This window comes from Oncorhynchus mykiss, chromosome 11, assembly GCF_013265735.2.
Source record: "Oncorhynchus mykiss isolate Arlee chromosome 11, USDA_OmykA_1.1, whole genome shotgun sequence".
NCBI classification, from domain to species: domain Eukaryota; kingdom Metazoa; phylum Chordata; class Actinopteri; order Salmoniformes; family Salmonidae; genus Oncorhynchus; species Oncorhynchus mykiss.
In genome coordinates this window covers 27,807,907-27,822,820 of record NC_048575.1, presented here as the reverse complement: position 1 = coordinate 27,822,820, position 14,914 = coordinate 27,807,907, and the positions used below count along the sequence as shown (strand labels likewise).

The 14,914-nt window shown below is 41.5% G+C and overlaps 1 protein-coding gene across 3 annotated transcripts in view; it reads right to left on the bottom strand.

Moving 5' to 3' along the window:
* The window catches only part of jcada (junctional cadherin 5 associated a), a 35,293-nt gene extending 22,521 nt beyond the window's left edge, over positions 1 to 12,772 (bottom strand). Inside the window, exons 1-2 of one of the 3 annotated variants that reach the window (XM_036935257.1) lie at positions 12,563 to 12,772; positions 9,490 to 9,596 (exon numbers count right to left, since the gene is read on the bottom strand). The gene's annotated coding sequence lies outside the window, so the exon portion shown is untranslated. The remainder of the gene's footprint in view (positions 1 to 9,489; positions 9,597 to 12,562) is intronic. The other 2 variants (XM_021620617.2, XM_036935258.1) reach the window with 2 other exon arrangements.
* Between the last annotated feature and the right edge of the window lie 2,142 nt (positions 12,773 to 14,914).

Genomic DNA, 14,914 nt, shown 5'->3' with positions numbered 1-14,914 from the left:
TCAATCAACACACAATACCCCATAATGACAAAGCGAAAACGGGTTTTTAGAAATGTTTGCAAATGTATAACCCCCCCCCCCCCCCGCAAATATCACGGTTAAATAAGTATTCAGACCCTCTACCCTTCAGTACTTTGTTGAAGCATCCCGGACAGCGATTACAACCTTGAGTCTTCTTGGGTATGATGCTACAAGCTTGGCACACCTGTATTTGGGGAGTTTCTCCCATTTTTCTCTGCAGATCCTCTTAAGCTCCATCAAGTTGAATGGGGAGCGTCGCTGCACAGCTATTTTCAGGTCTCTCCAAAGATGTTCGATCAGGTTCACGTCCGGGCTCTGGCTGGGCCACTCAAGGACATTCAGTGACTTGTCCCGATGCCACTCCTACGTTGTCTTGGCTGTGTACTAAGGGTCGTTGTCCTGTTGGAAGTTGAACCTTCGCTCCAGTCTGAGGTCCTAAGTGCTCTGGAGCATGTTTTCCTCAAGGATCTCTCTGTACATTGCTCCGTTCATCTTTACCTCGATCTTGACTAGTCTCCCTGCCGCTGAAAAACATACCCTAAGCATGATGCTGCCACCACCATGCTTCACTGTAGGGATGGAGCCAGGTTTCCTCCAGACGTGATGCTTGGCATTCCGGCCAAAGAGTTCAATCTTGGTTTCATCAGACCAGAGAATCTTGTTTCTCATGGTCTGAGATTCTTTAGGTGCCTTTTGGCAAACTCCCATCTATTAGGTGAAATACCAGTGTGTCATCACAGCAGAAAGATTTGTGAAGTGTTGCCACAAGAAAATGGCAACCAGTGAAGAATTGACACCATTGTAAATACAACCCATATTTATGTTTTTTTATTTTCCCTTTTGTAATTTATCTATTTGCACAACGTTGCAACACTGTATATAGCCGCAATATGACATTTGAAATGTCTCTTTTCCTTTGGAACATTTGTGAGTATAATGTTTACTGCTGCCGCCACCATGCTTCACCGTAGGGATGGTGCCAGGTTTCCTCCAGATGTGATGCTTGTCATTCAGGCCAAAGAGTTCAATCTTGGTTTCATCAGACCAGAGAATCTTGTTTCTCATGGTCTGAGAGTCTTTAGGTTCCTTTTGGCAAACTCCAAGCAGGCTGTCATGTGCCTTTTACTGAGGAGTGGCTTCCGTCTGGCCACTTTACCATAAAGGCCTTATTGGTGGAGTGCTGCAGAGACGGTTGTCCTTCTGGAAGGTTCTCCCATCTCCACAGAGGAATTCTGGAGCTCTGTCAGAGTGACCATCGGGCTCGTTGGTCACCTCCCTGACTGATGGAGGCCACTGTGTTCTTGGGGACCTTCAAGGATGCAGACATTTTTTGGGACCCTAACCCAAATCTGTGCCTGTCTCGGAGCTCTATGGACAATTCCTTTGACCTCATGGCATGGTTTTTGCTCTGACATGCACTGTCAACTCTGGGACCTTATATAGACATGTGTGTGCCTTTCCAAATCATCTCCAATCAATTGAATTTATGACAGGTGGACTCCAATCAAGTTGTTGTCAAGGCTCAGTAGAAGACCCAGATGCAGACAGTTTCGAAGTAACAAAAGTTTAATACAAAAACAGGAGGCAGGCAAACGACAGGTCAAGGGCAGGCAGAGGTCAGTAATCCAAAATAGAGTCCGGACGGTACAGAACGGCAGGCAGGCTCAGTGTAGGCAAAAACCGGTCAAAACCGGGAAAAAAGGAACTAGAGAAAGACAGGAGCACGGGGAAACCGCTGGTAGGCTTGACGAAACAAAACAAACTGGCAACAGACAAACAGAGAACACAGGTATAAATACACTGGGGATAATGGGGAAGACGGGCAACACCTGAAGGGGGGTGGAGACACAAAGACAGGTGAAACAGATCAGGGTGTGACAGTTGTAGAAATATCAAGGATGATCAATGGAAACAGGATGCAGCTAAGCTGCTAAGCAGGATTCTACAAAGCCATTTTGGGTTTATTACCTTTTTATTTGTGCATTTTTATTGTTCAGAAATGTGGTGGGTACTCTCGTCGTTCGCTGGACTTTATCCTGCTAACTGTTCCAAATGTCCGAACTGAATTTGGTAAAAGGGCTTTTATGTACTTTGCGCCGTCGTCTTGGAACACCTTACAAAATACTTTTAAACTGGAAGAACTTGTCCCAATTGGTGTTTTTAAATCACTGATGAAGGATTTTGAGGCTGATTCCCTGACCTGTCAATGTTTTTACTTTGCTGTTTTATACTCTTGTGAATTCAATGGTTTTTACTAGATTACATGTAGTTTTTCATGTTGTCTGTCTGTCATTTTTTTGTAATGACTTGGTGCTGCCTTTCTTGGCCAGGGCGCTCTTGAAAAAGAGATTTTAATCTCAATGAGCCCTTCCTGGTTAAATAAAGGTTTAAAAAAATCGAATTTAAAAAAAGCTTAATTTCGTGTCTCATAGCAAAGGGTCGGAATACTTACATAAATTAGGTGTTTCTGTTTTTTATTTGTAATAAATTTGCAAAAATGTATAAAAACCTGTTTTTGCTTTGTTATTATATGGTATTTTGTGTAGATTGATAAAATAAAAAAATAATTGTATGCATTTTAGAATAAGGCTGTAATGTAACAAAATGTGGAAAAAGGGAAGGGGTCTGAATACTTTCCGAATGCACTGTACAGTACATAAATAAAGGCATTTTTTTGAAGAAGAAGGCATCTGTAGCTAGTGGCTACAACACCAAGGTTGCTTTCCAAATGGCACCATATTCCCTACATAGCGCACTACTTTTGATGAGAGCCCTATGGGCCCTGGTCAAAAGTAGTCCACTATATAGGGAATAGGGTGCCATTTTGGATCCATACCGAAAGGCTGGAGGAGGAAGACAGTTTCCCAGTTAACAGTTTGGTGTCAATCCTCTTCATGGCCCCGGTAGGGGGGAGAGAGCGACCCTAAACAGAGTGTATACAGTGGCGGAATACCTGACCACTGTGACTGACCTAAAATTAAGGAAAGCTTTGACTATGTACAGACTCATTGAGCATAGCCTTGCTATTGAGAGAGGCCGCCGTAGGCAGACCTGGCTTTCAAGAGAAGACAGGCTATGTACACACTGCCCACAAAATGAGGTGGAAACTGAGTTCCTTCCTAACCTCCTGCCAAATGTATGACCATATTAGAGACACATATTTCCTTCAGATTACACAGACCCACAAAGAATTTAAAAAACAAATCCAATTTAAACTCCCATCTATTGTGTGAAATACCACAGTGTGCCATCACAGCAGAAAGATTTGTGAACTGATGCCACAAGAAAAAGGCAACCAGGGAAGAACAAACACCCTTGTAAATACAACCCATATTTGTTTATTTATTTTCCCTTTTGTACTTGAACTATTTGCACATTGTTACAACACTGTACAAAGCCATAATGTGACATTTGAAATGTCTCTTATCCTTTGGAACATTTGTGAGTATAATGTTTACTGTACATTTTTTATTTATTTAACTTATTATCTATTTCACTTGCTTTGGCAATGTAAACATATGTTTCCCCATGCCAATAAAGCCCTTTGAATTCGAGAGAGAGAAGCATGGGACAGACACAAGACTAGGGCTTTGACGACACAGATGAAGAGCCCTAATCAGGAAATTGAAGTTGTCTATAGCTACTTTAAGAAAGAAAAAGCTAACAGGCAACAACAGTCAAGTCTAGATCCATGTTATCCAACAGTTTGCCTAACGAGCTTGGGCCATTCTATGCAGAAAGGTTAGTGCAATTCTTATAAAGAATGTGTAATGGGCGTTGCCAAAGTGTTTCGCAGTCAAAATATCTACAGGCCGGCTAGCAGACAGACATACGCTCACATTCAAACAATTTTGTGGCGATGACAACATCTGACATTCATCATCATAGCTCTGGGCGCTGCAATAGTTTCTGGAACTGAACCCTGACAAGGAATGAAGGACAAATTGGTGTCGGTTACTTATTCCTACATTATATAGTGATAAACTATGAATGTTTCTTACAGTTTTATCTGTCTGTCTACCTATAAACCTAAGCCTATTTACGCAGCTTATGAGCGCTTTTCCTTAGCGGTGGTGAAAGTAGGAATCAATGTCAAAAAGGTATTCAAGAGACAGTGAGCGTGCCATGATCCCAGTGGAGGCTGGTGGGAGGAGCTATAGGAGGACAGGCTCATTGTACTGACTGGAATGGAATTCATGGAACAGCATCAAACACATCAAACATATGAAAAACACGTTTGACTCCGTTCCATTGATTCTATTCCAGCCATTACAATGAGCCTGTCCTCCTATAGCTCCTCCCAACAGCCTCCACGGCATGATCCATCCGTAAAACAATCCTAGAAAACTGCAGCACATGGCTAGAAAACAAAAAGGAATCTAGGAATAACCCACAAACTTGTGTCTGGAGACACTATTTGAAATCAATTTTTGATTGAACTTGCCTGTCGCAATGGAACCAATAGAATAGTTACAAAAGTGCAAACACCATCCATCTGGCACTGCATGCAGTGTAAAGTGAAATGTAATAGTATTTGAACCCAGGTCTGCCAGAGACCCAAAGGATAACATCCCATCCAATCCCTGCCTCAAATATTCCTTCAGAGGAGCCACACCTCTGTATTGTTGCAAACCTCATTGGCCAGAGAGACCAGAAGAGGGGAGGGGCCAACTACATTCTGCCAAAACCTTTTTTATTGTTTGGCTCTGTGACATCATCGTCCAGCGTACCCCGCTTGGAATTGGCGCTTCCTGAGGATGTGTGTCGGTGTTTCCAATCAGCTCTCTCAACACGACACTGAGTATCTCTGAGACGCTCTGGCGAAGGCTGAAAACGGGATATGTCCCAAATGGCAACCTTTTCCCTAAAGTGCACAACTTTTGACAAGGGCCCATAGGTCACACATGGCCATATTTCAACGCCACACTGCCAGCCCAGATCCGCTACAACTCACAGCCCCAGCCCACCCCGCTCTTTGTCTCACTCTTTCTGACAGTCTCTTTGTATGTACAGTACAAGTCAAAAGTTTGGACACACCTACTCATTCAAGGGTTTTTCTTTATTTTTACTATTTTCTACATTGTAAAATAGTGAAGACATCAAAACTATGAAATAACACATATGGAATCATGTAGTAACCAACAAAGTATTATATTTTATATTTGAGATTCTTTAAAGTAGCCACCCGTTGCCTTGATGATAGCTTTGCACACTCTTGGCATTCTCTTAACCTGCTTCATGAAGTAGTCACCTGGAATGCATTTCAATTAACAGGTGTGCCTTGTTGAAAGTTAATTTGTGGAATTTCTTTCCTTCTTAATGCGTTTCAGCCAAAGAGTTGTGTTGTGACAAGGTAGGGGCGGAATACAGAAGATAGCCCTATTTGGTAAAAGACCAAGTCCATATTATGGCAAGAACAGCTCAAATAAGCAAAGCAAAACGACAGTCCATCATTACATGAAGACATGAAGGCCAGTCAATCTGTGATTTATTTCGAATTCAAGGCACACTTAACCACACACTTAACCAGAATGGCTATCACAGCATTTTGCAGCAATATGCCATCCCATTTTTAAACAGAACAATGACCCAACAGACCTTCAGGCTGTGTAAGGGCTATTTGATCAAGGAGAGTGATGGAGAGCTGTATCAGATGACCTGGCCTCCACAATCAACAACCTCAAACCTATTGAGATGGTTTGGGATGAGTTGGACCACAGAGTGAAGGAAAAGCAGCCAACAAGTGCTCAGCATATGTGGGAACTCCTTCAAGACTGTTGGAAAAGCATTCCAGGTGAAGCTGGTTGAGAGATAGCTATACACACTCTTGGCAACCGTTAAGACAAAGAGTGGCTACTATGAAGAATCTAAATATATTTTGATTTGTTCAACACTTTTTGGTTACTACATGATTCCATGTGTTATTTCATTGTTTTGATGTCTTCACAATTATTCTACAACGTAGAAAACAGTTTTTTAAAAATCAAGAAAAACCCTTGAATGAGTAGGTGAGTCCAAACTTTTGACTCTCGCTCTCCTGTTCTGTCCAACCCCACTGAGAGTGAGGGGCCCTGGCTGCAACATGTCAACTGATTGTGTTTCAGTAGTTTTTCAGACTCAGGTCCATCTGGACAGAACACTTCTAAACACCTCGTTTACAGTAGTTTAAGTGACAGAAGTTGAACGTATTTATCAAAGACATGACAATGATTGATCTAAGAATTGAGCAACATTCACAACTATCTGTTCCCTTCCTTGTCCTTTTCCCCTAACCACTGCACCACATTGCTAACAAACCCATGTTGCCACACTCGGTCAACAACATGTTATCTATCTATCTCTATCTATCTATCCACACCCTCTCATCAGTAGGGTAGGGTACAGCACTAGACCTCAACAACAATCTCATTCACATTGAGTGAATTAGCTCATGAGGAATTACTTTAAACACCCACAAACATATTTTGCTCAACTGCTCCCATAGCAACGGTCGTTTTCCTTTTGTGAAATAGCAGATTGCTTATGGACAAATGTATGTAGGCTGTTTGCTCCACATATTCTATGTCCCAAATGGCACTCTACTGACTAGGGCTCATAGTGACATTTGGGATACATCCATTGTTTCCCTCCAAAACTTGACAGTGTGGGCGTTACTGAGGGAGTCATCTGGCTTCAGTATGAAAGGACCTCCGTTGGGTTGGGTTGGGATGGGATGTTACGTTCCCCTACAATGGAGACAGTAACATATTACAGACCACAGACTTGATTCACTTTAGACACACTAGAGTGATCTAATCAAACAGTGTCAAGTGTTTGAAATGCTGTGTGGATTCGTTAATTCAAAGTTATGACTTCAGATGATGAGGAACATTAAAAGAGTATTGCAGTGTGTAAACAAATCTAGGTCTAAATGAAAAGTTTTGTTGGATATTAGTGTCGCACATGCAATAGGCTTATTTCCCATTATTTCAAAGGCTTATCCTAATTCATCTGAAACATATATAAAATTAATTAATTGACGTCATTTAACATGTTTTTCAATGGAATCCAGTCCACACCCTGCTCCAGTTTTAAATGTACAGTATAAAAGATGCCTTGGAACGTCTTGGTAAGCCTGTCTGAAACATTAGCAAGTTATTGCCCGTGCTATACAGTACAGTTCTCTGCAGTTCATAAAAGGAATATCATCGAGTAAGACTAACTCTCCAGCACTATGTCCAAGGATATGTTGTTTTGGTTTTTGACCATAGAAATAGAATTATAGAATGTTTACTTGAATGGAGATGTTCCAATGTTCCTTCTAGAAATTATTTTTCTATGTGTTTCTTTTTTTTTTACCCCGTCCACTGTTCAGCTTGTCTTCTCATGGTCATTAGTTCTCATCAAGGTTCTTGGGGCTACCTTGAGATGACCGAGGCATGGTTTATCAGACCGAACCACTGTGATCAAAGGATTAACACACCGCAGTACACTAGCACGATGCTAATCAGGTATGGACAGACTTGGCAGGCAGCTGAACACTTCGATGGAGGGGGAAGAAATGTGAAAGAATCAAAAGCTATGGGACAAAAAGTCCAGAACTCCAAATTAGATGACTGATTTTTACAGATTTTGCCTTATCAGAGAGTATCAGCTGCTATTTTATGAACTAGTCGATAACGTCCTTAAAAAACCAGTACAGGTCAACAGAGCTAAACGTTGATAAGAATTGTACAGTGCATAAAAAGTTTGGAATAAGATATGGTGCATGCATGGCTAACATTATTCAATGTCTGTAAAGAATGGGTCTGTTTTATCGTCTAGTACCAGGAAGTCTCTCTGGCTAACTGACTTACGGCTGTGTGAGCTAAGTGATAGAAGCTGAATTGGTACAGTATGAGTCACTTAGCCAGGATACATCCATGCAACGCCTCTAGAGTGCTGTGGCTGTGTTGACCAGCCCTTTCCTTTCCTCTCCTGTAGTACAGCCGGAATTAACGAGCCACTTCCCTCTTTACACCCTCCCGCCAGGGGCATCCAACTGGCTTTACGTTCTTACACCGACCCTGCCAATGTGTCAAAACACGCACACAAGCACGCTCTCTCACGCACGGGTGCACACACACTCTTTCTCTCTCTATGACTGACACACACTCACCACCGTCCCCCTCTCCTCCCCGCCCACACACACACACACACACACCGTAAAATCAAACCCCAGAGCTGAAACTTGTCAAGGAGTTTCAACCTCTCTGTTCACATGTCCAGTGTCGGTTCTCCTTTGGAAACTACAGTAGTGGACCAAAACAATGTGTCAATCTAAGAATGCCAGAGTCATAACCTTGAAATAACATTACAACAAATGCTACAGAGGCTGTCGCAGCTAACATAACCTCTCACACAGTGCCCGTCGGTTGAGGATCTGTCCTCTGCCTAGACAATACAAAGACCTTTGTAGTCTACTGCTTCATCTTAAAATGTTGTAAAACCAGGGGCTCTAAAGCGTTGCGGCCTACTGGTTCTTCTAAATGAATAAACAGCTAAATACTGAACAAACTAATATTGTCTAATAGAAATCCACAGGACTAGACTACAATACTGTTCTCATGCAGCTTCTTAGCCCTGCAAGGCCACACCTACAATGCGTCCCAAATGGCACCCTATTCCCTATATAGTGCACTACTTTTGATCAGGGCACATAGGCCTCTGGTCAAAAGTAATGCACTATGTAGGTAATTGGGTGCCATTTGGGACTCACACCTAGGCTTAAATGAATCCAATAAGAGTGAGTTCAGACAGAGGAATTACGCTGCTGGCTGAGTTCCGTTAACTACACGAATCAACCTAAAACATAGGCCTAGAAAGACTGACTATGGTCATCTTATAAACAAGATATAGGCTTGCATCCTAAACGGCAACCTATTCCCATAGGACTCTGGTCAAAAGTTGTGCACTATATAGGGAATAGGGCGCCATTTGGGATGAAACTCGTAAAAATGCAATGTTGCGTGAGAGCACTGCAAAACACAGTAATGTCTGCATCATAATGACCTTTGTTTGGATTCCTGAACTTCCAGTTGAACTGGCCAACTGAACCACAGGTCTCTGGTCTCTAGTCTAGACATCTGCCCTCTAGAGGACCCTGAGTGAAAGGTCAAGAAAAAGACAGCTGGCTTTCAACACCCCTCTGACTTCAGAAGCAAACCAGTCTAATATGTTAATACCATTCCGGCTGAATGTCTTTCATTTCATAGAGTGTAGGTCTATGTCTGTGTTTAGTATTATTCATGAGACAGTGTAGACATATAGGCCTACACTGTTTTAACGTAGATTTTCTGTCTGGTAACTCCAGTCTAAAACCATATTGAAAGGCCTAGCTAGCACTCAGTGAGAGATTCTGATTATTAATACACTATCAGATTGCTAAACTATTTACAGAGGCATGTGTTACTGTTAGCCGTCATTATTAGTGTTTTCCAGGAAGGATACCTTCTCTCCACGTAATCCAAGATAAGTGACGCCTGGCAAAACTTGCTTCCTCTTTTCCTTCCTTTCGACGCCACTCCTCTCCCTAAAGGTTATGTTGAGTTCTCCTCCTAGGTGACACAAAACAGACCCAGTAAGTGGGAATAAGTGTGGGGGGGGGGGGGGGGGGGGGGTTAAGTTTTCATACAGCACCAATTAACAGAATGAGCCATGGGCTAGGCTAACTGAAATGTCAGAATAAAGTGAAACTAGACCTAGCATGTTGAATTCTTTGTGCGATACTCATCATGACCCTCTCAAGACGCATTGCCTATCACCGTCTTGCTATGTTTTTGTTTATTAACGAGAGGATGACAAATACAAACTGACCTTTTGGTGTTCCTACATGCAGATGAACTAACAAGCAGTGTCCGACTACAATGGATGTAATAAATGGAGAAACCTATACTAGCCTAGTTAGTTGACCTTGACCATTCATCACACCAGTTGTTGACCTCTTCCTCATGCCTTATCACCATAGTCATACACTGTTAAAAAAATATATTTAAAAAACTGTTTCAACTAATTATTATTAAGTATATGGTTCCACGGCGGTTATTTTTTTGTTTTGTTAACTCAACTTTCTGGTCCATGTGTTACCTGAACCTTCAAAAAAAAAGTTGGCCCAAACTCCAACTTGAAAAAAGGTTGGCAAAAATGATGTCAACTTAAAATGATGTGTTTGCTCAACTTGTCTGATATGTCTCATATGTTCATTCACATTATAAATTATAATTACCCCCCCCCCCCCAAAAAAAAAAGTATGTGGAACTATTTACACACACATAGTGCTTTTAACATACAACGTTTTCAACTTAAATATATTTATTGTGCATGTTCATTTATACAGAAATTATATTTCAACATGTCCTCACCTGGGATTTGAACTAACAACCTCTTGGTTCATGGCATTCTGAGCTTCCTGCTATACCACCATGTCTGTGCCAATTATTAGTTAACCTGACTATTCTCTAATCATTGGTTTAATTGACTTATTTCAGCAATTTTTCTCTATAGTTGTCTAATGTTGGTGGGGCATGTTTTAATGTTACTCCCTAATCACTATGATAAATACAATACATTGAGTGTGCTTTTAACAGAGCTGAGTGCAAAGTGTAGCAATACAGGTGAAATCATTCACTGACACAGACATGGTGGCATAGCAGGAAGATTGGAATGCCAAGAACCAGGGTCGGCTCCAGGCATAAGCGACATAAGGAACTCAATCGGGGTCTCAACTTACTTTTGAGAATTAGAATAGTAGAATAGACAAGGTGCAAGTTAGAAATGTGGTTGTTCTCTTGTTTTGTCAGCCACTGAACTTGTAGTAATCATGGCCGAATACCGACTGGGCATTCAGGGCCATTGCATCATGGCGAAATGTGTATAACTGCAGGAAATTTGATTTAAAACGGCCAAAAAATTCTCAACCTCATGGCAAAATGTGTAGAATTGCAGGAAATTAGCTTTAAACCTACAAGAATTTATCTTGGTCCCATGGCAAAATGTGTAGAATCGAATGAAATTTGCCTTAAAATTGCAAAATGTTCTATGCCCCATGGCAAAATGTGTATAATTTAAAACGTACATTTTTCTCTCTGCCGTCAAGAGGGGGGCCACCATTTTTTGGGGCCTGCTTGGTTGGGGGGCCGCTTAGGGCCCTTAGCGGTTGTGAGTTTAAATCCCAGGTAAAGACATGTACAGTATATTAACTACTGTATAAATGAACATGCACAATGTAATTATGTATGTCAATGTGTGCCAAATATGTATGTTGAAAATAATGCCCAAATAATAATTTCTAGCTGAATGAACATATGAGACCATATGAGACCAATTTTCTCAAGTTTGAGCTAAATTTGGGCCGTTTTTTTTGTTCAGGTAAAAAAAACATCAACCGAAAAGCTGAGTAAACAAAAAAAGAACGTGAAACCAGTTACTTAATAATAATGAGTTGAAACAACTTCCCGCCGATTTCACACCAGTACGCTCAGACTGTCTGTCTCCTGTGTCAACACAAAGAGTCACATTTCACACACACACACACACACACACAACTGGTAACCTACAGTTCTGAGTAGTAATGTCTCTATCTAGTCTAATAATAATGTTTTAAAAAATATCTAAATGGTTGTATTAATCCATCAGAATAACATTATAATAGAAGTACTTGAAAAGTTATCCAAGTTCGACCAAATGGGGCAAACGTAGGAAGATTTAAGATTTGACCTCAGACATGTGATTGAGAAGATGCTGCAGGTGCGACATTGGGACACATCACAGCCAGCCGCATAAACTTGACAGACCAAACCATGCCATTGCTGGGTCATTGACATTCCCACTGCGATGTGTTGTTGATGGTTACAAATATTTGAAATATAACTGCGCTATGTAGCAAGATTGAAGGCGTTCAAAACTGTAGTTCTAGTCTGTACCGTTACCAAATTGAACATTTGCTTGATAACTGTGATATGCCAATGCAATTTGCAATTTGGATACTGATTGCCACTACGTTTGTCTAACCTTCAGCAAGCTATTGATAGCTGGGCTGGCTACATTGTAAACACGCGAAATGTTGAATAACAACTAGGTTGCTAGCTAGCTAGGTCTGAAGTGCAGTTGCATGTAACCTTCAGCGAGTCCAGCTAGCACTCTATATTGAAGTAAATAAATATGTAAACAACGGTCGTTCCGTTCGTCCATTCCCCTAACTTATGTTCTTGACATTCCGTTTTTAACCACATACGGTGAGCTATCTATGGTGAAAAATGCAAGCAATTGCAGCAGATATGAAGATCACCCAGCCAGGCTTTAAGTTGAGGCACCGTTTGCAGATGCGCCTCTCTCTCTCTCACTGCCTCTGCTCTGTTTACTTCATACCAGCAGCATTCTTCAACCTCTGCCGAATATGCCTCCAGCGGACACAGCCTTCACTCGATATCCTATTAGATCCGTCGTTTTCTTGCATTAGTCTACATTTCACACATAGGCTACCGCTATCATCACCTTGAAATTACGCACTGCATAGACACTTTACCTGGGAGATGCGTCGGTCGCGTTATCGTCTGGTAGGCTATAGTTCCCTGCGTTCAGTATCTGCGGCCGAGAGAGCTCTGTGCTGTACTGTGCTGGGCATTTGCTTAGCATGCCTATTCGGGGCGGCAACTGGAGGGACGCAGGAGCAGCAGCTCTCCTCAACGCGCCCTGGTTAGCGACAGAATGAATACAGTATGCTTTTTTTCAGCAGTGGCGCTGCTGGAGGATTTTGTACTGAATGGATGGCCCTGAATTTATAGACCTACTGTGCCCCTCATATTTTCCTTTTCCAATTAGTTTGCTACAAAGTGAGATTATGATAGTAGCCTAAACAGTACATTTTTAGTTTAGCCCTTATTTAACCAGGTAAGTCAATATCTAAATCCTTCTGCCATGGAGTTAGGTAACAAAAAAGTAGGCTAATGAAACCTTTCAATTAACGCACGCACGCACACACATTTCTGACAAAATACAGTAGGACTACACCCGCAACCCCGCATCGATGCACACTAAACACACATACGAGAATGTTTTCCTTGCTGAATGTTCACAGGTGGAGAGAGTTGTTCTCTTTTTTGCACCACTTAAAAGAACAGAGAAACCAAATGACCTCCATAATATTGACACAGATGTTGCATATAACTGAATCCCTGAAAACTGGGGGGGCTGGTATTTTCTGGCTGCCTCAACCTGTGTATTCCCACAACGGAAATCATTCCAGTAATATAACGTCCGTGATTCACCCATTCTACCGTTTCAAATAGGTCTATTTCATAATTGATTTGTAATGGCCACTCTACCTGCTGACCCAACAATATGCTCATGTTTACAGAGGTTGTATACAAAATGGCACTTTATGGGCCCTGGTCAAAAGTAGTTCACTATAGGTAGTAGGGTGCCATTTGGGAAAGAACCAGAGAGTCCGAATTAACTTCAAATGACCTACTTGATGCTTATCTGCTCCCTTTAAAGCTAGTCATTGTTTCAGTCTGTGCCAAATGGCCCATAGTCATCTCCTGCAGGCCATTATATGTAAGAACAACATTAACGGAAAGTCATAGTGTGTGTGCGTGTGTCTGTGTGTGTGTGTGATGAGGGACCATCCAGTCTCAATGGTCTCTACTGTAGTACCATTCAAAAGTTTGGACACACCTATTCATTCCAGGGTTTTACTTTATTTGTACTATTATTCTGCATTGTAGAATAATAGTGAAGACATCAAAACTATGAAATAACACATATGGAATCATGTAGTAACCAAAAAAGTTTTAAACAAATCAAAATATATTTTCTATTTGAGATTCTTTAAAGTAGCCACCCATTGCCTTGATGACAGCTTTGCACACTCTTGGCATTCTCTTAACCAGCTTCATGAGGTAGTCACCTGGAATGCATTTCAATAAACAGGTGTGCCTTGTTAAAAGTTAATTTGTGGAATTTCTTTCCTTCTAAATGCGTTTGAGCCAATCAGTTGTGTTGTGAGAAGGTAGGGGTGGTATACAGAAGATAGCCCTATTTGGTAGAAGACCAAGTCCATATTATGGCAAGAACAGCTCAATTAAGTAAAGAAAAACGATCATTGCTTTTAGACATGAAGGTCAGTCCGGAACGTTTCTTCAAGTGTAGTCACAAAAACCATCAAGCGCTATGATGAAACTGGCTCTCATGAGGACCGTCACAGGAAAGGAAGAGCCAGAGTTACCTCGGCTGCGGAGGATAAGTTCATTAGAGTTACCAGCCTCAGAAATTGCAGTCCCAAATACATGCTTCACAGAGTTCAAATAACAGACACATATCAACATCAACTGTTCAGAAGAGACTGAGTGAATCAGGCCTTCATGGTCAAATTGCTGCAAAGAAACCACACTAAAGGACACCAATAATAAGAAGAGACTTGCTTGGGCCAAGAAACACAAACAATGGACATTAGACCGGTGGAAATCTGTCCTTTGGTCTGATGAGTCCAAATTTGGTTCCAAACGGAGTGTCTTTGTGAGACGCGTAGTGGGTGAATGGATTATCTCTGCAAGTGTGGTTCCCACTGTGAAACATGGAGGAGGAGGTGTGATTGTGTGGGGGTGATTTGCTGGTGACACTGTCGGTTATTTATTTAGGATTCAAGGCACACTTAACCAGCATGGCTACCACAGCATTCTGCAGCGATACGCCCATCCCATCTGGTTTGCGCTTAGTGGGACAACATGATTCCAAATGTGTTATTTCATAGTTTTGATGTCTTCACTATTATTCTACAATGTAGAAAAGAGTAAAAAAGAAGGAAAAAACCTTGAATGAGTAGGTGTGTTCCAACTTTTGACTGGTACTGTATGTGTGTTCAATAAAGCCCTTATAA